Raw genomic sequence first — 25,362 nt, 5'->3', positions numbered from 1 at the left:
CACAAGTCTGTAATCCTAGCATTTGGGAGACTGAGGCAGGAGGATTATAAGTTTGAGCCTTGCTTGGGCAATTTGATGTAAGACCCTGTCTCAAAAAAAACAGAAAAAGCTGAAAAAAAAGAAAAACAAACAAACCAGGGTCACTTAGTTCAATTTTCAGTACTGTTTAAAAAAAAAAAAAAAAAAGCTTAAAGAGTAAACCAGCCATAATTTTCCAGGTAATTTCTAAGTGTTATAACTGGAGGATGAGGTTGAGGGGCAAGGGCTAAAGAAGCAGGCGAGGCTAGAGAGCTTTATCTGTCTGTTTCTGGATGCTGGATTGAACCCAGGTATCCTAGGCATCCCCTTTCCCACAGGAGTGCTTTATTTTGTACTGCAGCAAATGATGAGCCATTTAAGTATTAAAAGCATCTAGTGATTAAATAAGTTTTAAGTCCAAGAACAGTTTATGAATGCTGTATAAAGTGGGTTAGAGAGGAACAAAGCAAAAACCCTTTCAGTAACATTATATATGCTGAATAGTAGCAAGTATTGAGAGTGGCTATGTTAATAAATCAGGGAGCTGCAGGGACTATTGTGCTTTCTTTGTTTTTTCATTTTTTTGTGTTGAGACAGAGTCTTGCTATGTAGTTCAGGCTGTCCTTGAACTAATATGTAGCTTAGGATGGTCTTAAACTTTTTTTTTTTTTTTTTTTTTTTTGGTACTGGGGATCGACTTGTGACCTTATGCTTGCCAGGCAGGTTGTGCCGTTGAGCCGCTGAGCTAAACCTCCAGCCCCAGTGGCCTCAAACTTGCATGGATTCTCCTGCCTTAGCCTCCAAAGTGCTGGAATTATAGGCAAGAACCATCAGGCCCATCCTATTTATTATGCTTTCTTAGTCTTCATTCATTTTGAAGTAAAATATCTGAGAATCATTTACTCAGAGTCACAGAAGTTGTTTAGTGAGAACTTGGCCTAGAATTTATTCTTCAGTGGATGATATGTAGCAGGTGATTAATAAATGTCAGTTTACTGATCTATTCTTTCCCATATCCCATTCCAGTGTTTTTTTCATTCTGCATTGTGCTGAAAGAGAAACTTAATACTCTATTCCAGTGATGGTGAACTTTTTAGAGCTTCCAGTAACACAGATAGCTTGTGTGGCATGTGTGTTAAGGACTTGCTTCCACTGCGTCCTTTTAGACCAGTCTTAATGTGTACAGTGAATGTCTTCCTAGGTTTGACTCAGAAAGACCTGTGCTGAAAGTAACTGGGAAGGGCTGCGGATTTAGCTCAGCAGCATAAGCGCCTGCCTTGCAAGCAGGCAGTTGTGAGTTCGATCCCTGGTACCGATAAAAAAGAAAAAGACCAAAAAAAAAGTAACTGGGGAGAGGGGTTTTTGACCTGGGGCAGTTGGGTGTCTTGGAGTAGGATGAACAAGGCAATAGGATTCTTCAGCTAAAATGATTCAGATACAGAATGTCATGATACTTATTTGAGTATATAGATAAGTTTATCTATCTCTCTCTCTCTCTCTTTTTTTTTTTTTTTTTGGTACCAGGGATTGAACTCATGACCTCGCGCTTGCCAGGCAGGCACACTACTGAGCTAAATCCCCAGCCTTTGATAAGTTTATCTCTTTTGCCAAATTTCCATCAAGTAGCTTTATTTTAAATGTAGTTTTGTGTCAAAAACTTGTTAAAAGAAACAGATTATAATAAATTGGGCACTATGTTCACAAAATAAAAATAAGATTTGTCTTATACTTGGATTCTAAACCTTTTTAAAATCTTTTACGTTTTTGCCAGTACATGTTTACGTTCATCATGGGGAGTTGGTGTATATATGTAGCACATCTTAATTCTTTTTACTTTCTTTTTCCTCTCTGTCTGTCCAGAATGTTTTTTCCCTGTGTTTTTAATTTCATTGGATTTTTGTGAAGACAAATTACATGGTTTTAAAGTGAGAGTTTGGATTTTGTATTCTAGTCATTTTTGAGGGAGAACAGAATAGAGTACTTTTTAGAAACTCCTACACTTTTCTGAGGAAAGTTGGGGCTCAAGGGGGGTGGAAGAATGGATGCGTTCTACTAGGTGTGTTGGCACACACCTGTAATCCCAGCACTTTCGGAGGCTAAAGCAGGAAGGAAGATGAGGCAGGATGATCACTGAATGAGTTCAAGGATGACTCAAAACAAAACAAAACAACGCAAAGCAAAACAAAGCAGAACAAATAATGGATGCCTTCCATTGCAGGTCTTCCTCAAATTTATTCTTTGCCAAAGTTTGTTAACATCATCCTTATAGAAGGGCTTTGGTTTGGAAGTTGTCCACTTTAGTGGAGTTGCCAATTCTTAATTCTTTCTCAAGTGGGCAAGGGTACATTTTGTTTTTGTTTGTGAGTGTTTGGGAGAAAGGAGGGGAGAGAGGAGGCGTAGAAGAGTTACTCATAGGGAGTCTTTGATTGAATTCCTATATAGCTGGCAGTTCCCTTGGCTTTGTTTTGGGGGAGATGACTTGGTTATACTGGCATTTAAGTAATGTGGGAAGGTGGTTCTCACTCCTCTCAGCTATCTGATTTGGGATGGCAATAAAAACTTCCTTCTTGTCCAGTGTTTTCAGCCCACACCCCACCCTGGTGCAAGTGCCTCTTGTGCATGCCTTGTGAGAGATGTGATGCTTCCCTTCAGTCTCCAACTGAACAAGTAATAAGTGTTTCTCTGAAGCAGGTTCCACCCTGCTTGCTTTCTTCCTGATTTCTTAGTGCATCTTGTTCCCAGCTGTTCTTTTTGTTTTAGTGGCTTCTTTATTCTTCCAGGTATCTGATCTTCTGAATTTTTATTTTGAATAATGAGATTATTTCAAACAGTAAGTTTTAGGAGAAAAAAACACATAATTTTGTGTACACAATTCAGTCTTATTGGATTTTTTCCTGTAAGAAAATAAAATGTTCAAATAATGGCAAGCTCTTTTTTTTTTTTTTTTTTTTTTGGTCTTTTTCCTTTTTATCGGTACCGGGGATCAGACTCACTACTGCCTGCTTGCAAGGCAGGTGCTTATGCCGCTGAGCTAAATCCCCAGCCCCATGGCACGCTCTTTAAATACAGGCACCCAGATAAGCAGTATATATACATACATATATATATATATATATATATATATATATATATACATACATACATACATATATATATATATATAAATTGACACCTATTTTCATTTTGTAAAGAAAGTTATCTTAACATTGCAATCTGTAAAATATATTGAAAAATGTTGACTCTGTTTTCATTTGTAGGAATGGTATTTTCCTTTTATCAGTGGTATTTGGTAAATGTTACTTTTCGTAATGAAGGAAAGTTCAGCTATAGTCTACAGTTCGGTCGTAGTATTCTATATCTCTTATGAGCAAGAATAGTTAAAAGGACCAAAAGATAAATACCATTCCAGACTTAAATAGTGACTTAAGTGTATATCCTGAAGTAAAACACAAAACTGCCAGAGTTTTCTATGTTCCAAACCTCTGGATTTAATGGACATTAACATTCTGTCATATTTATTTTTGTTCTCGTTTTCTTTAAAATATAAAATGTTACAGGTTCCACCCTGCTTGCTTTCTTCCTGATTTCTTAGGAAATTGCTACTGGCTTGAATTGATAGCATCATTCCATTTCATGTTTTTACACATAGTTCAGATTGGCCTTGAACTTGCAGTGCTCTTGCTTCAGTTTCTTGAGTGCTGAGTGTGCCACCATGGAAGCCACCTAATCTGCATACTCATTTCCTAACTACCCACTTGTTCTTTTAAAAATATTTCTATGCATTCTTTCTTTTTTTTTTTTTTTTTTTTTTTTTTTTTTTTTTTTGGGTCTTTTTTTTTGTTTTTGTTTTTGTTTTTTTTTATCGGTACCAGGGATCGAACTCACGACCGCCTGCTTGCAAGGCAGGCGCTTATGCCGTTGAGCTAAATCCCCAGCCCCGCATTCTTTCAATGTAGACTATCTCTTCCATGAAACCTTTGCTGATTTTTTTTTCCTCCAACAGGAAGTGATCTTTACCACTGCTGAATACTATAATTTTTTGGTTACTTATGTGGTATTTGTATAGTATGATATTTTGGCTTCTTTGTGTAGTTGGCATGCCTCTTCTAACCACACTGTTAAGCTCCTTGAAAATAGATAAGTACTGTAGTGGCTTTTATCTTTGTATCCCTGTGGGGCTTGCTACAATAATTGGCACATTAGAGACATTTAGACACTACTAAGTGGTTTGGTTAATGAATAAAAAAGACTATCCTTTGCATTGGTGAGCTGTTAATTTAAATATTGAGGTAGCACCTATAGTAAAGCTTACAAAGAAACATTCGACATGGCAAAATTATATAAATTGCACATAAATGGTGAGAGCAGGGGTGACAGCAAATTTCTTGGAAAATGAAGTGGGAATTGAGAGGTGATATCTTCCCAGTGGGGAATTGATCCTGGTGGCTTTGGAGGCAATGTGCTCCTGTGGCTAGATTCATTTCACTAGCTATCTAATTCTGCTTTTGTCATCAAGATCTTGACATTTTCCTTGGAGATGAGTGTTAAAAAACACAAAACAAAAAGCCCCCAGCTTGTCTGTTGTTCACTTACTAAATACTGCTGAAGACCGGAATTCTTTAAGCCCTAAGAAGAAAGCCTGATACATATATTCACACGCGCACACACACGCACACACACACGAGCTAGGTGGTTTCAAAAGCTTCAAAAGCATGTTTTCAAACTTCGAAAGTATATAAAGTGTATTTTTTTTTTTTTTTTGGTCTTTTTTCGTTTTTATCGGTACCAGGGATCAAACTCATGACTGCCTGCTTGCAAGGCAGGAATTTATGCCACTGAGCTAAATCCCCAGCTCCCATAAAGTGTATTTTGAAACCTGTAATTCTTAGTGTCTAGTATCCATATAACATTGTTTGTCTTCATATAGTAACTATCTTCACCCCCAAGTAGAAATTAAGGTGATTTACGCGATTAACATTTTGCAGGTAAAAAGTAGTCAAATACTGGTTTTTTTTTTTTTTTTTTTGGTGCCAGGGATCGAACTCACAACTATGCTTGCCAGGCAGACACTTATGCCACTGAGCTAAACCCCTGGCTAAATATTGGTAATTTTGTGTATTTAAACCAAATACATATCAAAAAAAGACAGATTTTTTTTTCTTGATTTTGCTGTACCAGAGATTGAACCCAAGGACTTCGCACTGATCTACATCCTCAGTCCCTTCTTTAATTTGAAACATCTCACTAAAGGGCAAATTTCCCCAGGCTGGTCCTGAACTTGCCATTCTCTTCCTTCAAGAGTGCTTGGATTACAGATGTACAGCACCACAATTTGTAGGAGAAGGATTTCTCCCCAAGGCTTTAGTATTAATACTGAGTATTGGGATGCAGATACGTTGTAGGCTGCTTGCATAGCATGCACGAAGCCCTAAGTTTGATTCCCTAGCAATACAAACAACAAAAATCTCATGTTAACATTAAAGTAGTCCAGTATAAGGAATTGAGGCAAGACAACAGCAAAGTATAGTTCTGCTAACACAAATGTAGAGTCTGCCAAGAGATATATACATTAGGAAAAGAAAAACTTGTGTAAGTACTTTAATCGTAAATTTATTGAGACATCATGAGATTAATACAAGTTACCTTTGGCCTCAAAGTGTTGGCCATTAACTTCAAGACATTTCCTAGTATGACAAACTGCTGAAGTGTGTGTACCCTTTTTTTGGCAGTCTGTATTTTAGACAGCAAGTTTTCATCTATTTTTAAAACTTACCTGCTCTCATATGCTCCTTTGTGAACATTTGCTTTTGAACTGAAAGCTTACATGTCAGTAAAACCATTTATTTCTTAAAAATGAGCTGGGCATAGAGGTGCATACCTTTTTATCCCACCACTGGGGAGGCTAAGGCAGGAGGATCACTGCAAGTTTGAGACCAGCCTGGACTACATAGTGAGTTTAAAACCAGCCAAGACTACATAATGAGACACTGTTGCAAAACAACAACAAAAGCCCCAAGATTATTTGACATGAAGAATACTTGGTCTCTGTTGTCCTTGTTGTTTAATGAGTAGGGATAGAGACTCCCATACTTCTCAGAACTCTGAAAATAACATTTGAGAGTTAGTCTTAAGAGTTGCTACATTTCGGGCTGGGGATTTAGCTCAGTGGCATAAGTGCCTGCCTTGCAAGCAGGCAGTCTGAGTTCGATCCCTGGTAAAAAGGGGAAAAAAAAAAAAAAGAGTCGCTACATCCAGGCTGGGTGTGGTGGCACAGGCCTATAGTCCCAGCACTCGGGAAGCTGAGGCAGGAGGTCATTGTGAATTCAAGACCAGCCTGGCTTACAGTGTGAGCCCAAATCCAGTCTGAACGGCATAGTGAGACCCTATCTCAAACAAAAAACAAAAAACAGTTGCTATATCCTAGCTTCTTGGTTGCCTAAAATAAATTTCTGGCTCTTTGACACAAATCTTCTCTTTTTTTTCTGTAGGGGAATCGAATTCAGGACCTTGTGTTGCCGGACAGATGCTATGCCACTGAGCTAAATCCTTGGCAGTATCATCATTTTAACACTAAATCACATTTTAACATCTCATTTTAACACTAAATTTTTTTTTCTCTCACATCATTTTTGTAATTTTTTTTGGAAACAGTTCATCATGAGAATTAAGATTTGCACAATTTCCCTTGATGTTTGCTGTTTGGCTGAGACTATAAATTCCTTTCTACTGCTGTGTGTTCAAATTTGGGCAAGATGCACTAAGATGCCAAGAAGGTATTACCTAGTGAATAAACTAACCTTACAATAGGAGTTTTCTTTTTCTAATTAACATTCTGGGTTAAATAGGACATAGTTACATATACATGAATGAAAGAAATGTTACATATACATAGAATGAAAGAAATGTGAGAAACACATAGGCTTGTAGCTATAGCATTTTAGAACTGAAAGGAAATTTACATACTGTTACTGTTTTCTGGGAGAGAACTTCAACGACCTATCCAAGATAGTACTTACCATCAGCAATGAACATTTTATTGGCTCTTGGAAAATTTAGGCCTCAGGTATAGAGTTGTAAGTAATCAGGTACTTAATAAATAATTAGTTGTGAGCATTACGTACCTCTTTCCTGCAAATAGTGTTTGTATAAGAGGATAAACAGTAATAGAAAGCTATGTACTAAATAACAAGTGAAGAGTAAAGTTACATAGAATTATATACAAGTTTGGGGGGGCATGAGTAAAATTTTTCCTTAATGAGAGTCATATGATTTGAAGGGAAATAAATAGAATTTGGTAACTGTGGGAAAGAGACAAGAACACTGTATATGTTTTCAAATGGTTTATCCCAGTAGGGGTACTGGGTTTGATTGAATTGTGATATATCTTTCCACAAGAATACTTTGATGGAAACCTTTGGTAAATGTAAATTTAATACAACCTTGTCAGTAATACTGAATTCAGAGTTTACATGAAGAATTTATATTCTCATGCTTAGTAAATAATAGAACTTGGTATAGTGTCTATTCTTTTGGCTGTCAGTGTTTTTTTTTTTAACTAAATCATATTACTTGGGAGGCAGTGTGAGTGGTTAAAAACAGAGCAGATGCCAGTGAAATTAAAATGGGAAGTTAAAGACCACAGTATAGTGAGATTTAACCACAAGCTGTTTCAGTTCGGGCCAGGTTTTCCTTATGTTTACACATTAAGTTTGTATTTTTGTCTCTGTCATGCTTATAAAGTAACAGTGGCCTGGGTTCCTTAACGCTGTCTTCTTCTGAGATTCAGGTTTTTTTTTTTTTTTTGGTACCAGGAATTGAACTCACAACTGTGCACTTGCAAGGCAGGCACTTAGGCCACTGAGCTAAATCCCTACCCCTGATTCAGTTTTTTATATTCAAGGAAAAAAAGAATTCTTTGCTGTTTTGGGCTTAAATATATATTCTCTTTTGACTCCTGATTTTGAGGGTGAAATAGTTTCCCTCTTGTGAGTAGATAGGTTTCTTGGAGTAACAGGAAAAGCTGTCAGTATTTTTGGATCATTAGTCTCTTGGAGTAAGAGGAGTTAGAGTTTTGGACTGCCAGGCTTATTATTTACCCTGTCTGTAGTTAAGAATAATTTGCTTAGCCAGATTTTATTATCTCAAAAGAAGACTAAATATGGTAGTGTGACCCAATTGAATATTTTTTCTAGTAGCAGATTTTTAGAGGGTTAAGTATCTGTCTAAAAATCTTTTGTATTTGGCTGTTAAATACGTAGTTAGGCCAGTTTTGTTTCTCTGTAGTAACATTCCTGAAGATTCAAAAGAGCATTTTCTGAATAAGCTAACATTTCTTATGTTCCTACTATAAGGGCCTGGCATTGTTTTTAATTTCATCTGCCAAGACTAAATATTGCTGGGTTTTGTGACTAGGACCCTAGCAATAAACATCTTCTAGTGCTTAGCTTCTGCAGTCTTCATCCCACCTTTTTTTTTTTATCCGTACCAGGGATTGAACTCACGACTGTGTGCTTGCAAGGCAGGAGCTTATGCCGCTGAGCTAAATCCTCAGCCCCTCTCCTTTTTTTTTTAATACTGGGAATTGAACTCCAAGACCTTGTGCTTGACAGGCAGACTCTGCACCGCTGAGCTGTGTACCTCTTGGCCTCATCCCATCTCTGCCTTGGCTCTTCTATCATAACTTCTCACCTGGCTGAGGAGTAAAGGGAAGAAAACTTTACTGTTTAGTAGTGAGAACTTACCCTGAATTATACTAGATACTTTGTTTTTTTTTTTTGGTACTGGGGATTGAACTCACAAGCTCACACATGCCAGGCAGGTGCTTGTGCCTCTGAGCTAAATCCCCGACCCTTATACTAGATACTTTTTATGGCATCTCATTTTATACTCATACCAGTTCCATAATATAGGTACTGTTATGGTCACTTATCCGCTGTTCATTACTGTGATTGAAGTACTGGTTAAGGTGCTAAAGATACCATAGGTAAATAGTCAGATGAGGTTGCTGCTAAGGCACAGAGATGTTCTCAAGGTTAGAAGCAAATAAGCTGGGATTTAAATATAGCACTGATAGATTGCAAAAGGAATGTCTACAACCATTGTTAGTTAACTGTTCTATTATTTGCATCTATTGCATGTTCTTTTTTTTTTTTTTTTTGACAGGGTCTTGCTGTGTAGTTCAGGCTGGCCTTGAACTCATTCTGAAGCCCAGGTTGGTCTCACTGCAGGGTGATTCTCCTGCCTCAGCCTCCAGAGTGCTGGGATTATAGATGTGCACCATCATGCCCAGCCTCTAGAGTATTGTCTTTGTTAAAGATTTTTTTTTTTTTATGAATCCAAGAAAGAAACCTGTCTTGATTTGTCAAACGCACCTGCCTGATTATGCTTTTCTTCCTTCTGCTTTCTCTCCACTCCCTGTTTACCTAATCATAGCTTTGACATTTGTGTTTGTGTCTTGGGATGTGTTTGTGTCTTGAGAATCAGGAAAGCTTTATTTCTTCCCTTAGCTTCCTGAAAGTTCCTTGTTCACTTGCAAGTCCTTTCCTGTGTCACAAAGGTGAACAATCTGTTGTCAACTCTATAATATGGTTATACTAGTTGGAATATTATTTTTCCTTTCCCCAGTTCTCTGCTTTGTTGTGACTGCTGACATTTGCCTTCTACAGTTTGTTTGGATAGAAAATGCTTTCTGTATTTGGAATTCTAGAAAAGAACTTTCAGATTGGGAAGAATATCAGAATCCAGGGTTTCCTGTTTACCTGAAATCAGTTTGTTAGCTTTTTAAGTTTATTATTTAGTTTGTTTATCAAAGAGAGTTGCTGTTGCGGAGTATGACTATTACCATCATGTACCATATCTATGATGATCATCATATCTGTGTTTATTCTGGAGTAAGCAGTTTAAAAACAGGTACAAGGTTGCCCTCCCTTTTCTTCTTTCTCCCTTGCTTTCTCCCAGCACTAGAGCTCAAACCCAGGGGCACTCTACCACTGGACTACATCCTCAGCTGTTTTATTTTTTGAGACAAGTTCTTGCTAAATGGCCCAAGCAGGACTCAAATTTGAGATACTCCTGCCTCAGCCACTTTGGAAGTAGGGTTATAGGTGTGCACCTCTAAACCCAGGTAAGAGTTTCTTATGAGTATTACCTAGTAGAAAGCATTAACAAATACTTAAGACTGAGCGCTAGGAGCATAGTTCCGATAAGAATTGAGTTCCAGTTGAGTTTTAAAAGATTATTCAGGTGGGATCAAACTTGTATTATAACTTTTTGGTATTCGGGATCTAGTCATTTTAGTATTGGAGACTGAGGAGTATCTGGGTATGGCTCATAAGATTAATGAGGTGACTTACATGGATATGTCTAACCTATAGATCATGTATGGTAGTTGACAGGTATGCAGTAAATATAAATATTTGCTTTTTTTTTTTTGGTACTGGGGATTGAAATCATGACCTTGTGCTTTCCAGGCAAGTGCTTGAGCCACTGAGCTAAATCCCCAACATTAAAAAGGTACCTGAATAACTGATGAAAATTGTCAGTTTTCAGGACAGCTTCCTCATTGTTAAATATTCCTTCTTTAAAAGAGTATTTACTAAGCATTGAAACATGAGTAGAGCATTTGAGAAAGGAATTGGGTTAATAAAAATTTATATCAAATTCTTATTGAGAAGAGGCTGGGGATTTAGTTTAGCAGCATAAGCACCTGCCTTGCAAGCAGGCAGTCGTGTGTTCGATCCCTGGTACCGATAAAAACGAAAAAGACAAAAAAAAAAAAAAAATTCTTATTGAGAGTATGTCTTAGCATTTATAGATGTTCAGGTAGGTGTATCATTTAAGGATATACAGTCCTTTTTTTTTTTTTTTTTTTTTTTTTTTTTTTTTTTTTGTCTTTTTCATTTTCATTTTTATCGGTACCAGGGATCGAACTCACGACCGCCTGCTTGCAAGGCAGGTACTTATGCCGCTGAGCTAAATCCCCAGCCCCTGGATATACAGTCCTTTAAGGAATAATTTGTGACTTTGGTTTACACCTAATGCCACTCAAATATACATATATTTTTTAATAAAAAGAACTTTTTGCCAGGTGGGTGGTACATGCCTATAATCCCAGCATTTGGTAAGGTAAGGCAAGAGGATTGCTTGAGTTTGAAACCAGCCTGGATTGCCTAGTGAGAACCTGTCTCAAAAAACAGACAAAAAAACAAAGCCCCAAAACTTTTTGACTCTTAGGTAGAATTGAGAATACTTTCTTTTTTTTTTTTAACTTTTTTTTTTATCAGTACCAGGGATCGAACTCACGACCGCCTGCTTGCAAGGCAGGTGCTTATGCTGCTGAGCTAAATCCCCAGCTCCAAGAATACTTTTTTTTAACCCAGTTAATCTGGGTTTGGTTTTTGATGTTTGAGACAGTTGCCTGTAATATTTCCTTTTAATGCCTTCAATTTGTCATTGCATGAGATAATATATTATTTTAAGTATTTTTTAAATTGCAAACCTATAGATTGTTGCTATCACTAACGCCATTACTGAAAATAATGAGACAGGACTTCTTGTTGATAGGTTATTTTCTTGGATTAATTTCAAGGAGAAAGAGGGCAATGAGATACTTACCAGATAACTTATTTGGTAATTGATACTTTCACACTTTTTGTGGAAGAGAAAAAGAGAAACAGACACCTGCTATTCTGAAAACTTGGCATGATACTATAAGGTTGTGAAGGGTTACTACTTCAGCTCAGTCTGAACAGTGCAAGAAAGTTGAACAGGATTTGTCATATGTTTGACCTTAGAGGCTTACAGAACATTCTATTGGAAGCATCTGTTTACATAGGAAACAACTCATCCCAAATATTGGGTGAGCTCAACCATATTCCTGTAATATGAATCTTATATAGTAGATAATAAAAATAGTATTTTTCTGGATAAGTGCTTGCTTGCCTCCCCCACAAAATAGTAAGATTGAACAATGACTTTAACTGAAATATTTGGTTAGGTGTTATCATCAGAAGACAGCTTTTGGGCTGGGGATTTAGCTCAGCAGGCATAAGCACCTGCCTTCCAAGCGTATGGTCGTAAGTTCGATCCCTGGTACAAAACAAAACAAAAAGAAAAGACAGCTTTTGATGATTGCCCCCCCCCCCCCCGCTTTTTTTTGGTACCAGGAATTGAACTCATGACCTCACGCTTACCAGGTAGGCACTTAAGCCACTGAGCTAAGTCCCCAACCCCTGATAGGCATTCTTGATGAGGAACATGGTTTTTATAATTCAAAGAGTAGATTGTTCACTGAATTTTGAAAAGACCTTTCACCTTTCTCAATTTTCTTCTTCATCTTTTCCTGTGTCTGGTTCCTGATACTCTGTAAACCTTTATAATTAGAAATTATATGGTACACTTCTTGGTTTTCTTTGGAACTAGTCCATTTGATGAACTTCTAGAAGATGGTCATTTGTTGACTGATACATCCCTTTCACATACAGCCTGCCTGGCATCGAGTGGGTCATCAGTGAGTGCTTGTTAAGGTGATTGATTAGGAGATTTAAATTTTCATCTGGGGATTGCAGTGACCTAGGGGCTACTGTGCTGTTGGTGGCCCTTCCTGAAAGGGGAATGAATGTAGCTTTTTCACAAGTAAACTTCAATAAATATGAATGTGGGCAAAGTTATTGCTTTGATGCTTTCAAACTTTACACTTTTCGGCAAGAAAAAAACATTAAAACTTGGTACATTATTTCTCTTGGTTTTATGTTTTGTCCTGTTCAAAATTTAGCTATGGCTGTGAGTTTTTCAATAGTGTATGAGAAATGTGTTGAAGATTCAGACTATCAATAGAAAAGAAAAAGACACGTTACCTTTGTAATACATAGTTTTGTTCTTCCTGCTTGCTGTCAAGCTTAAGACCTTAAGGCATATAGTGTTATTGAATACTTCCAAATCCAGTTTGTATTTGTAGCAGCCACAATTTGATTTGATTTTGGCATGCCTTCATGATTGTCTTTATAGATGATTTCCTTTCCTGAACATAGTTTGCTTAAATGATCAGATTTCCTGGATACATGTCATTTTATTTGTTATACATCTGCAGAAGTAAAAATTTAGCTAGGTGGCAGGGGAAAAAAGTTTTTGTGAATAGACAAAGTAGATTACATGGAAAGTTGAGAGCTAGTCATATATGTGAAGTCAAGTAAAGATTACTGGAATGGACCAACAAATTTATTTATTTATTTATTATTTTTTGTCTTTTTGAGACAGGGTTTCCCTATGCAGTTCAGGCTGACCTTGAACTCACTTTGTAGCCCAGTCTGGCTTCAGTCTTACAGTGATCCTTTTGCCTCAACCTCCGAGTGATGCGATTACCGGCATGTACCACCATGCCCAGCAACAGATTTATTTTCTATACCTAGTTTTACCCCTAGTTAGCGCTGTGACTTTGACCAAGTCACTTAATGTCACCTGGGTCTGTGTTCTTCTCATGTAACTTGAGAATATGGAATGAAATGATGACTGATATTGTAGTTCTAAAAGTCTAAGTGTTATACAGGAAAAACACTTAACTTTCCATACCTCCCCACATAAGATCCACATGTGAAATGTTAATTATGTAAATAATAAAAATGTATCATGTACGTTCCCTGGTAGACTAGAATTGTCAGTTTGTATTATAATGCTCATAATGCTCATAATTAATTTTGCTTTATAAATATGAGACTTGGCATCTTCTAGAAGAAAGAGTAGTTAGCTGTTTAAGGTATAACCTATACAAATGAAAGAGATGAATAATGCTTAGGATACCCTGGGTTGAAGTTTGTGCTTTTTAACTCTAACTTGGAAATGTAGGTATGTTTGTGGGGTCAGTGGGGTTGGGAAGAAACGTAATAAGCTGGGAGACAGTGTAAATGAGCATGGATAGTATTTTTAGAGGTACAGTGGTAAAAAGTCATTAGCCTATGGAGTTTTCATGTCTATATTGATCTGATTTTGCTATAAATTCAAGGAGAACTGATAAAACTCTGGATTTTATCGTCAGAATACCCTTGCTTTCTGGGTATCATTTGGGCTGTATCAACTTCTATGTATGTATATTTCTCTTTTTAATCAAAAGAAAAATCCCAAAGCACTTATGTAATTAAAAATTTTACTATGAGACTATTTGTAAAAATTCTTTAAACAAAAATTACAACAAAAGAAGGTATTTAGTGAACAGAAAACTGTATAAAAATATTCACTCATATTTGTAGTGTAAATCTGAGAGCAATAAATGATTCAAATCAGTAAGTGATTTATAAGCCTGTTTTACATATAAATAGCTCTCACTTATCTACCTACATGGACTAACATGAACAAGTAGGAAACAACTACAAGTATTTTTGGGCATCCACTATATGCTAAGCAATATGGTATGTATGTTCAAGGTTTACATATGCCTTACGATTTTTTAAAGTGTAAGGTGCCAACATCATGGATCTTAATTTTTTTCTTGAATATACTCTTGTCCTCCAGCCTGGCAGAGCTCCTGCATATCGTTAAAGACTCAGCTGAAAGTGTGAGTTTTCCTGATCCATTTAGGTAAACTAATTTCCCTTCATACTTCTTTTTGCCTAGTGGACACTAATAATTTTATATTTTTCCTACTGTTAGAGTTCCTTAAAGGTTGGACTGTGGATTATCTTTTTCATTTGTATACTCATGCCCAAGGGTAGTACCTGGTGACCATTTTGTAAGATTTTAAATAAATGACTGTTGGTCAGATTGTTGGAGAATTACGATATGTGAATTTAGAAGGGCAACTAATATTGCAAACCAGTATTTAATACAGCATATCTCAGGTGGATGTTTTACATACTGGGTCAGTAGGGATTCAAAGAGGTTTATGTATGACCAAAACTATATGGATAGAACTTAAGAGAATTTAAAAAATGATAATAGTAATAAAATATTTTTCTTTGAAGTGAATATATAATTTTATAAAAGACAGGGTTCTCTAATTTTGGCTTTTTAAAAACTTGGGAGTGCTGGGTGACTCATCCAGAACCCCTCCTATATTAGGAGCTAGTCCTATTCCCCATCCCTTTGCTCCAATGAGTTTTCCTATCCTTAACCTCTGTTGTTTCTTAGAATTCATTCTTTGACTTCAGGGAACACGAACTCAGCATATTTGACATCTATGATTTTCCCTATATCAGTATAGCTTAAATTTATACAGTCTTTGCTTGTTTGTTACATGTCAGTAAAGTTGAGGGGCAGGGAATTAAAAAAAAAAAAAAAACGAGTGCTGAGGAATATTTTTACCTGAAGAAATTATGAAGTGAATTAGTTTCTTATGGATAAATTGTAATTTGAGTATCTTCTCTTTTTCTGATTTCTTTCCTTGAATGCTGATTCTGTAAATGGCAGTAAAATAACTGATAGGTAGGAATCAAGAAGGGCAGACAGAGCCAGGTATGATAGCAGACCCCTGTAATCCCAGCACTCAGGAGGCTGAGGCAAGAGGATCACTGCAAGTTCAAGGTCAGTCTGAACTACAGAGACCCTTTAAAAAAACAAAGCAATCTTTAAGAGCTTAAGTAGAACTTTTGGTTTTCATAGGCTGTAGTTATAAAATTGAATTTATTGAGAAATCAGCCATGGGCTATCTTAACTGGAAGAAAAAAAAGGTTTATCTGCTAGCATTTGGCTTTTAATTAAGTTGTTGCTGTTTGTAGGCCTGCTGTAAAACTAGAATTGTTTCCCCTAGTGCTGGGATTGAACCTGGAACCTTGTGTATGTGGTGACAAAACTAGAAAATCTTGGGTGGGTGGTGGCACAGGCCATAATATTGGCACTAGGAAGCTGAAGTAGAAAGATTGCCATGAGTGCAAGGCAGGCTGACTGTATAGTGAACCCATCTCAGAAAAAGAAGTGGGGAGCAAGGAAGCTATATCTGGTGGTAGTGATGAAGCCATGGGTTGAGATGTTAGTGGTATAATCCACTGTAATATATGGTAAGCACATAAGTTGTTTTGGAGGTTGTTAGTCATGTGATTTTTTTTCTACTCTTAAGTTTGATTTAGAGGAAAAAAGCGGACATTTCCCGAGTATACGTTGCCTGGAAAGTAGAAAGCAGCTCTCTCGGTTACTTTCCTCTTGTTGCTGTAGCAAAATACCCGGCACCCAAAATGAAGAAAGGAAATGTTTATTTAGCTCTCAGTTTGTGGAGGTTTCAGTCCATACTCAGCTGGCTGCGAGGCAAGGTGACTTGGCACAGGGGCAACACTTGAAGGTGATTATAGCAGATCCCAGAAGGAAAAAGGGCAAAGCAAGCCTTTTCTGTCCCTTACATTGTATGCAGGCTGTCTACAGCTGTAGCAGTCACACTGCCAATGCCAGCAACAGACAGTGACCAAATCACAAACACTGGATTCAGCCACTTTAGAAAGGCCCACCCCCATGACCGAGTGAGGCTTTGAGGGGACGTCTACATGTAAAGCGTAACAGCAGTCTAGGATTGTGAAGAATGAGTGGTAGAAAGAAATGTGATATCTGGTAGGTAACATTAGAATTTCAGTAAATGTCTGGAATTGCTCTTTCTGGAGATTTGGAAACAAGTAAGTTACTCAGTTGTGTCCTACCTAGGAAAGGACACCTTTGCTGTAATTTTGGAGGGGTGTCTGATGAAAGACATAATTAAAATGAGAATGGACTTCCATGTGGGCGAAACACCCATTTTATCTTAGTGTTCTCATTTGTGGACTGAGTATGGTATAGCGTAAGCATATGATTCTTGAGATTAGGTTGGCTGGTGTATAAAAATCCTAGTTCTACCACTTTTTACCTGTGCAGCCTTGAGTATGTTGTCTAATGCAGTAATGCATTTTGATGTATGATAGGGAGTTGATGTGACAGACCTCTTAGAATTATTAGACTCTTTAAGTGAAATAACCCCTGAAACTTTAACATGGTACTTATTTTCACTTCTTTTCTTCCTGTAGGACCCACCTTATTATTTCTGGGTTGTAACATCTCTTTCTTTCAAAGAAGGTTATATTTTGTTTTGTTGGATCTCTATTAACCAAAAGCAATCTGCCAATCATTCATTCATCTCTCCTTCCCATATAATCCAGAATTTTTTGTGAAATTGCTAAGCCTCTGTGTTTCCTTTCTCACCTTGTTTGGATTCCTTGGGGCTGATGAGTAATGTGGAGGAGTCTCTGGCCTTTGAAAATTCTTTTTTTTTTCTTTTGAAACAGGGTTTCATTATGCAGTTCAGGCTGGCCTTGAACTCACTGTGATCCTCCTGTCTCAGCCTCCAGAATGCTGGGATTACAGGCATATGCCGCCACACCTGGCTCTGTGTGAGTTTGAAGGGGATACTGCGGATTAAATTTAGGGCTTTGTACATGTTAGGCAAATGCTCTGCCAGTGAGCTACATCCCCAGCCCAAAAATTCTTCAGAGTCTTGAATGTTGTAGTTTTTCAGTGGGTTTTGAGCAGTTTTGGAGAGGACTCAGAGGAAGCTCTAATGTATTAGTGGATCCAGAACCATGGGTATAGAGTGAGCTTTGTAGAGTGAACATGTAGAAGGTTTGGGGGATGTCATAGATGAATATAGTCAGTACATAGCTTCTCAGGTGTTTGGTTTAAAACTTTTTTTTTTTTTTTTTTTTTTTTGAGATAGGCCCTCAGTATGTATTCCAGACTGACCTTGAACTTGCTTAGTAGCCCAGGCTGGCCTATAATTCATGGAGATCCTTCTGCCTCAGCCTCCTGAGTCATAGGATTATTGGCATGTGCCACCACTCCTAGCTCTCAGGCATTTCTATATCTTCACCAGTAGTTAAATGTAGATTACTTTTCTCTGTTACTATGTACTTAATGGGCACTTAGTGTACACAGATTGATTTTAATACTGCATTAATCTGAGCTGAATAATTTTGGGGAAAAGAAAGCTGTTGCATGTAAAATCATATAACAGTCTTAAGCAAATGTCTTTGAGTTGAGCCAGACTTTTAGACTTGCCTGTGTACAAGACTGAGTTGTATGTGTATGTGTTTGTAGTTGGGTACTGTATACATATACTTCAGTTTATCTGAATAAAAATTTAGTATGCTAGGTACTTGAATGCTAAGGATACAGAATAAACCGGGCAAAATTTTTGTCCTCAGCTTGCTCCTGGTTTAGCGAGGAGACAAACGTGTAAATAAATATAAATAGCATATATATGATAAAAGTTTGATAGAATGTGGCATACAGATGTAGTGGGGACAGCAGGGAGAAAGTAGGTAGTTTACCTTGGGAAGCCTGAAAGGGTTTTGCAAATGAGGTAGCACTCAAGTTAGACAGTTAGCTACTAGGTCAGGAGTCATTCCTGGCAAGGGAACGGTATGTTCCGAAGGACCAAAGTTGGAAGCATAAAGTATACTTGGGGAACCATAGGTACAAGAAGGGAATAATGGGAAATAGATCAGGAAGTGGAGAGCTTTGTTTGTGGTATATAGAAATTTAGATTTTAAGCTTCATTTACTGTTACGGTTTGTGTCTGGATGTCCCTGCCAAAGCCTTGTGCACTTTTAGAAGGGGCTCTTTTGGAGACATTTGAACCTAGAGTTTGTGATTGATTCATGGTGGAATGCTAGGATTAAGGGTGGTAGTTGCTAGATCGATCCACTGATTGGATTGGCACTGCCCTAATCCCAGCAGTCTGGGTAAAATAAAAAGGGCAGGAAGAGTTGTGTTTCCTCCCTCTTGCTCCCTTGCTTTCCACTTCCACACCATTCTCCCTTGGAACCCGCTGATTATCAATTGAAATCTATAAACTGAGCTCAATAAACCTTTCTCCTTTAACTTTGGGTGTTGAGTATTTTGTCCCAGCAATGAAAAAAAGGAATAAAGATAGTCCCTAAGGAATTTATTTTTTAATTTTTATGTTTTTATTTCTCTTGAACAGGCTCTCACTATGTAGTTCAGTCTGGCCTTGAACTCATGCTGCCAAGTGTTGGAATTACAAAAGTGCATTACCATGTCTGGCTTAGTTACTGAAGAATTTAGAACAGTAAAATATGTTGCTATATGATAGAACTGTGGGGGAGGACTGGCGGCGGCTGAGAAGATAAGAAGTATGAAATATAAATAAACTTTATTTTGAGAATGCAGGGAGAGACCCCCCCCGCCCCCCCCCCCCGGGGGGCTCGCCATCTCCACCCCGGGGTCGGAGATCTCTCCGTGGGACACGTGGAGTGAGGCACATAAATAGCCTTGGCCTGGGGTGGAACCTAAGGGGCATTAGGGATGCACAGGTAGCCCATTGGTCTTAGTTTGGCACCAGAGGTAGATTCCTAAGGGTGGGGGAGATAGAAGCTCCTTGGCTTTACTGGCTACAGTATCCGGCCTGGGCCAAAACCCTTTCACTATCACATTTATATTTTAAATTCTTCACAGTGAATGTGTGTAGAAGATGATCAGTAGGTTGGAGAGAGAAAGGAAATGTTAGGAAGCTGTTTTCTAGGTCCAAGTTATAAAAACTTAAATGTTTAAGAGATGTAGCTTGTGGAAAGCATTTGTAAGATTATTTGTGAGTACAAGGCAAGAGAAAAATAACAGGATGGCTTTTAGGCTTATGGCTTGAGTACTTGGAATGATGTGTTACCATTTGCCTAAAACAGGCAATTGTGGAAGGGTGAAGGATACAGATGAGAAAAACCCATGTTTTTATGTGTTCAGCTTGAAGAGCCGGCAGTTTCCCTGCAGGTAGAAAAAATTTGATACCTTTGGAATCATTAGCATTTAGTTGCTCAGAGCATGAATGAAGCTTCTTGTAAGGGTGATATAAAATGGGAAGCTCTAGCCTGACACAGGTGTGAATGTACTAATCTTTCACATAGCCACAGGAAGAGGAGTCCACAAAGGTAGCCTTGGAGCTGCAAAAAGGTCAGAAGTAGGAGGATTATCATAGTCTTTTCTGTGTGAGACAGTATCTTTCTGTTTCTGTAGAAGCTTGTTCTAGTAGGTTGAGAAACTGGCATCAGTGAATGTAATCTATTTGAAGAAGTTTTGCAGAGAACAGTAACCAACACCTAGGGCATGGGAGAAAACCTAAAGGAACTCCTTTTACTTTGTAGATTTTTTTTTTCGTGAAGTAGGAAGCAAGGTCATTCACCAAGAATAAGTGAGGTGTGGTATGAATTGGCTGGAAGACTAAAAGAGAATGGTGAAGGTGTGGGACAGTGGCTGAGAACACTGGTGGTGGTAACAGTCAAGTGAAAGAGTTTGTTTTGATGCAAAGGAGGAGAATGCCATATATTTGTAGTTGTATGTATTACTCTGCAAGATCATGGAATTTTTTTCTCCCCCCCGCCAAGACAGGGTCTTCCTGTGTAGCCTAGGCTGTCCTCAGACTCAGTGATCCTGCTGCCTCAGCCTCTCAAGTGCTGGGATTACAGGTGTGCTGCCTCCACACACAGTGTTCTATTTTTCTAACCAGCTCTGTAAATTTGCTGTGCTCCCTTCCAAACTATTTGTGGCGTAGTAATCTAATCTTTTACAATTCAAATCTAATTATTTCTTGCCCCTGGTTTACAACCCTTCACTTTAGAACGAAGTTTCAAACTACTCAACAGGGTCCAGCAGGCCCTGTCTTCATTTTCATTTGCCACCGTTCTCATCTCTGTATTTCTTCCTACAACTGAACTTTGATGTAGGTTTAATCTGCTTGTAGTATGCTTTCTACATATTTCCAAGTCTCAGCTTGACTCTCCAATTGTTTCTCATTCGTTGGTTCTTAGATGAAGCATTATTTTCTTGGGGAAGTTTTTCCAGAATTCTTGCAAGAGTTAACATCCTCCTGCCTAGTGTTTATTATAATTGTTTTGGAAATTTTGTGACCCTTCCCACACAAGAAGGTCTGTAAACAGGGGGGAATTAGTCTAGTTCACTATTATGTGTGTAATCTTGAGCATGCCTAAAATTCAGTAGGCAGTTGGCACTTCATAACTTTTTGTTAAATTAATAAGGTGGTTAAGAGATTGGATTGACTGAGTAATTTATTTATTTATTTATTTTTTGAGACAGGATCTTGCTATGTAGTCCAGGCTGGCCTTAAATTCACTTTGTAGCCCAGTGAACTCAACAGTGATCCTCCTGCCTCAGTCTCCCTAGTGCTAGGTTTAGAGATGTGTGCCATTATGCCTAGCTGGAATTTAAGATTTACACTTACTGTTTTAGAAAATGGCAGTGTTCACGTCTGGGTTGCTGCAGTGTAGAGACTGAGGTCTTTGCAGAGGTCATAAAATTAAGCAGACACATTGCTTGGGTTTTGTAGATGGACATTGGTAGGATTTTAAGGAGAAAAATAAAAGGCAGGTGTTTAAGTCTTTAGTCAGTTAAATAGATTCAGGCCATTCCTGCAGTACAAATCAGTGCAATTCCTTGAATCAGTAATGCTCTAGCCTTCTGGGAAGCTGTGTATTATAGAAGAAAGATCATGAGTTCAGACTCTGGATTCAGACTTTGGGCCACTTACCTGAGTTTTCATTCAGTTTTTGTTTTTCTCTTTGTAAATTGGAATGGTAAGACCAGCTACCAGAGTTTCATTGTTGAGTAAGAGTATTTTTTTGAAAGTGTTTAACTAATATTATTAACTTGGTTTTATTCTTGATTGCTGTCATCACTTCAAGAGAGCATAGAATTGGAAGTAGGGAAGAGAAGCAAACAACAAGTAAATTTTGAATAAGGTATTTTATTTAGCATGTTGAGTTTATATTAAAGGGTTAGAACAAACGCTGATGAATGAATACAGATATAAGCAAATACGCAATGTAGGGAAAGATTTTGTAAACTAAGACCCTGCTTGACTCGTGATAACATTGTGTTGTTAATAGAGAACTTTTTTTTTTTCTTTTTCAGACAAGGTTTCATTTCACTGTGTGGTTCAGGCTGGTTTTGAACTTACTTTTGTAGTCCAGGCTGGCCTTGAACTCACAGTGATCATACTGCCTTAGCCTCCCTAGTGCTGGGATTACAGGCATGTGCCTGGCAGAACTACTATTTATATAAAGAAATTCTTTGTTTTTGTTTTTATTTGTTTGTTTTTGTTTTTTGTTTTGGTTTTGCTATAAAGTTCAGACTGGCCTCAAACTTGCAGTAATCCTCCTGCTTCAGTCTCCAAGTGATGGTATTACAAGTGTGTGCACCAAGCTCAATTGAATATTCTTGCATGAAGGAAAGCAGTAGATTAAATAATTGCTAAGCCCCGTTTGGAAGATTTTGATTTCATTTGAGATTCGTCTATATGTCATTCAGTCAACACATATGTGATTTGCTTCCTCAGTTTTATTTGAAAGGCTGAAAGCCAGTGTTTTGTTTTGTTGGGGTTTTTTTTTCTTTTCCTTCCTGTATACTAAGATAGATCCAGAATATTAGTCGCTGGTTTTAATATCCCCTTGGATGAGAGACTTAAGCCTAGCACTGGTAGTGATATCTACAAATGCTGCTGTCTTCCTCCCCTGGTGGTTGGGGCTGGCTGGAGGGCTAGGCGGGAGTACATGGCATTCAACTGGAGACGTGAAATACAAAAATGTGCTGCCAAAAAGTTTGGTTTAGTGCTTCAGATTTTTACTGAAGAGCGTATCTTTCTATATGATTCAGCCCTCTTACAGTATTTTCTTTTTAATGTTGTTTTTTAAAATGACCTTCTACTGTCTTGCATGTGAGATCTGTGATATCATAGCATCCTAGTTTTCATTTGCTTCTCACAGCCTGGATCTGGCTGTAAAATTGTTTACATGCCTGTGGTTTAGTCAAGTCTCTTTTCTGCTGAGCACCTTTTTTGCTGATTGTTTTTTGTTTGCTTATCACATATTTTCTCACATTCTTTCAGAAATTTGTTAAAGTGACTTTATTGTTACTTTGCCTTTTTTGTATGTTAGAAGCTTGGAATTTTGTATCTGTGATCTTGGTTGTGGGTTATTCATGTATTTATTTCAGCTGCTGCCATCTTCTGTGATCAAAGACTATGAATAAAAATGGGCTTTTGGAGTAGAAATTTCTGGCCTGCATTAGGGATGAGAAAACCTATTCATTCACCTATGAATTCTGGAGGAATTTAATTCTTCTTAATTTTTTTTTCTTTCTTTTTTTCATTTTTATCGGTACCAGGGATCGAACTCATGACTGCCTGCTTGCAAGGCAGGCGCTTATGCCGCTGAGCTAAATCCCCAGCCCTGGAATTTAATTCTTATAGAGAATGTAGGGAACTAATACATAACATGATGTTTTCGTTATGTAGTATCCTGACTGAAAGTTCTTTGTATTTTACTAGCTCTTTTTCATAATAGTGATATGAAGTTGAAGGAAATTAGGCATTGATAATACCTTGATTTGATTGAAAGAGAATATGAAGATCATAGCTTATGAGCGAGCCTGTAGTGAACTAAGTAATTTTTTAAATTTGGAAAGAATCGTAGATGTTATCAAATCCAGGTGTAGGTTATAGAAGCAACTGAAAGCCTGTAAGTAGTTAGACTAAAGCTACCTAGTTATTATATACAGATACATAGTTAGACGTTATATGAGAATGGTGAGAGTAGTAACAGTATGGTAAGCATATCTTTAGGAAGGGAAGTCTTTAAAACTTTGAGGGATGGATTGGGACCAGGACAGGCCCTCAGAAATAGAAGATATAAAATATCCTAGAATTCCTGACCTGGTGAGGCTCAAATTGTTTATTATGTGGCAACTGGTGTGGAGGTTCACTTAGTCATTTAATCATTTATTACCAGGCATTTATTGATTGCTGACTATATTGTAGATGCAATGCTAAATGTCAGGGCCATAAATGTAAATCATGTAGCTGCACTCGTGGATCTCTTGTACTACTAGAACAGTACAAGACAGAATACTTTCCCTTTTGCTGTTTCTCAGAAACAAATTCAAGCTGGGCATGATGCTATATGCCTGTGATCTCATCACTGTGGGAGGCTGAGGCAGGAGGGTCACAAATTTGAGCCCAGCTTGGGCAATTTAGTGACTTAGCAAGGGCCTGTCTCAAAAAATAATTTAGCTTAGTATGACAGCCTTGGGTTTCATCTCTAGTACTTACGAAACAGACAAAAAAATAAATCTAATGTTGACCCTGATAAAGCAGCTGAACCCCATGCCAAGAACCAGAACACATACACATTGGCAAGGTCGGCATGAGTGGTTTTAATCAAAGGAAGCAGAAGTGGCACTTTACCCAATGGAGCAGGGCAGGGCTGAGCAGGGTTTTTTATCGACAGTTAAAAGGAGGGTAGGTATTGTTTTGGGGCTGAGAGCTGTGGGTGGCTCTTGTACTTTCCATGTAACATGTCTTTCTCTGGAGGAGGTTGGCAGCGGGCTCTCCGTTACAGAGGGTATTTCCTTGTTGTTGTAGTTAGGCTTTTGTAATGTGGCAACGGACCTTTTGTCCCTGTATTCGCGCTTTTACAATGGGGCGGGGGAAGGGGGGCTGGTCACTGTTGGCCAGATGTATCATTTCGGATTGTTGTTTATATATATACATTTATATGGGAGATAGGGTGATGCAGTCTTGTCTTTCTACTTCCTGCTGAGCAAGGGCAACAATGGGGTCTCATGCTGAGAGACAGGTTGATAGGTTGGTCTTTCTGTAAGAAGCATAAGATTAAAATTTTGGGTAGTTAATTTTTGAACAAGTTTTTGTATGAATGACATTAGACAAGGGACCATTAGCAAAATGAGCCCAGTGATTATCAGGGGGCCTAAAAGGGGAATTAACCATGGGCTTAGGGAGTTCCAGAGGCTAAATAGGGTATGGTTTGTTTGCCTCCAGGAAGCAGCTCATTCTTTGAGTTGGTTGATTTTTTTTCCTGAATGATTCCTGATTGATTAGCATAATAAAAACAAGCTTCTCCCAGGAACAGATAGGTAACCCCCTTTTCAGCTGTTAAAAGGTCTAGGGCCCTGTGGTTTTGCAGAGTCACGCAAACCAATTGCTGTAGTTGTCCATGTAGCACCTGGATAGTCTCGGCCCTGTGGGCAAAATCAACCTTGAATTTACTACTCATAATATAATAGGTCCCCAGAGAGGTTCCCAAACCTGTGCCCCCTCATGAAGGCCCCCAAAAGAGCCGTGACTAAGATAAAAGATACATGAAATGTGCAAGTGGGACAGTGACCTGCGTGAAAGGTGTGGAGAAAGAAGTCTGGAATTCAGTATCAGTGAAGACCGTTAAGTTGCATGCCAACTGGATAGGGGTGCATAGTTTATGTTGAGGGAAACAGTGATGTGTAGATTGATCACAGAGGAGAAAGGTGTTTTGGTTACGGTCATCTGGACAGACCACAGGAAGAGGTGTCACAGTGTGATTAAAG

General features: G+C 38.1%; 1 protein-coding gene across 3 annotated transcripts in view; it reads left to right on the top strand.

Annotated features, from left to right (window-relative positions):
* Otud7b (OTU deubiquitinase 7B) overlaps positions 1-25,362 on the top strand; it is a 64,376-nt gene that overhangs the window by 7,256 nt on the left and 31,758 nt on the right. The window contains exon 2 of one of the 3 annotated variants that reach the window (XM_063252474.1): positions 9,181-9,229. The exons of 1 other annotated variant lie outside the window; for it this stretch is intronic. The gene's annotated coding sequence lies outside the window, so the exon portion shown is untranslated. Of the gene's footprint in view, positions 1-6,506; positions 6,792-9,180; positions 9,230-25,362 lie in introns of all 3 variants that reach the window. One more of the 3 variants, XM_063252481.1, reaches the window with a different exon arrangement.

The sequence above is a fragment of the Cavia porcellus genome, unplaced genomic scaffold (genome assembly GCF_034190915.1).
Source record: "Cavia porcellus strain 051 isolate PalLab524CR breed Dunkin Hartley unplaced genomic scaffold, mCavPor4.1 scaffold_1, whole genome shotgun sequence".
In the NCBI taxonomy this organism is placed as follows: Eukaryota; Metazoa; Chordata; class Mammalia; order Rodentia; family Caviidae; genus Cavia; species Cavia porcellus.
This window is presented reverse-complemented; position numbering and strand designations above follow the sequence as displayed.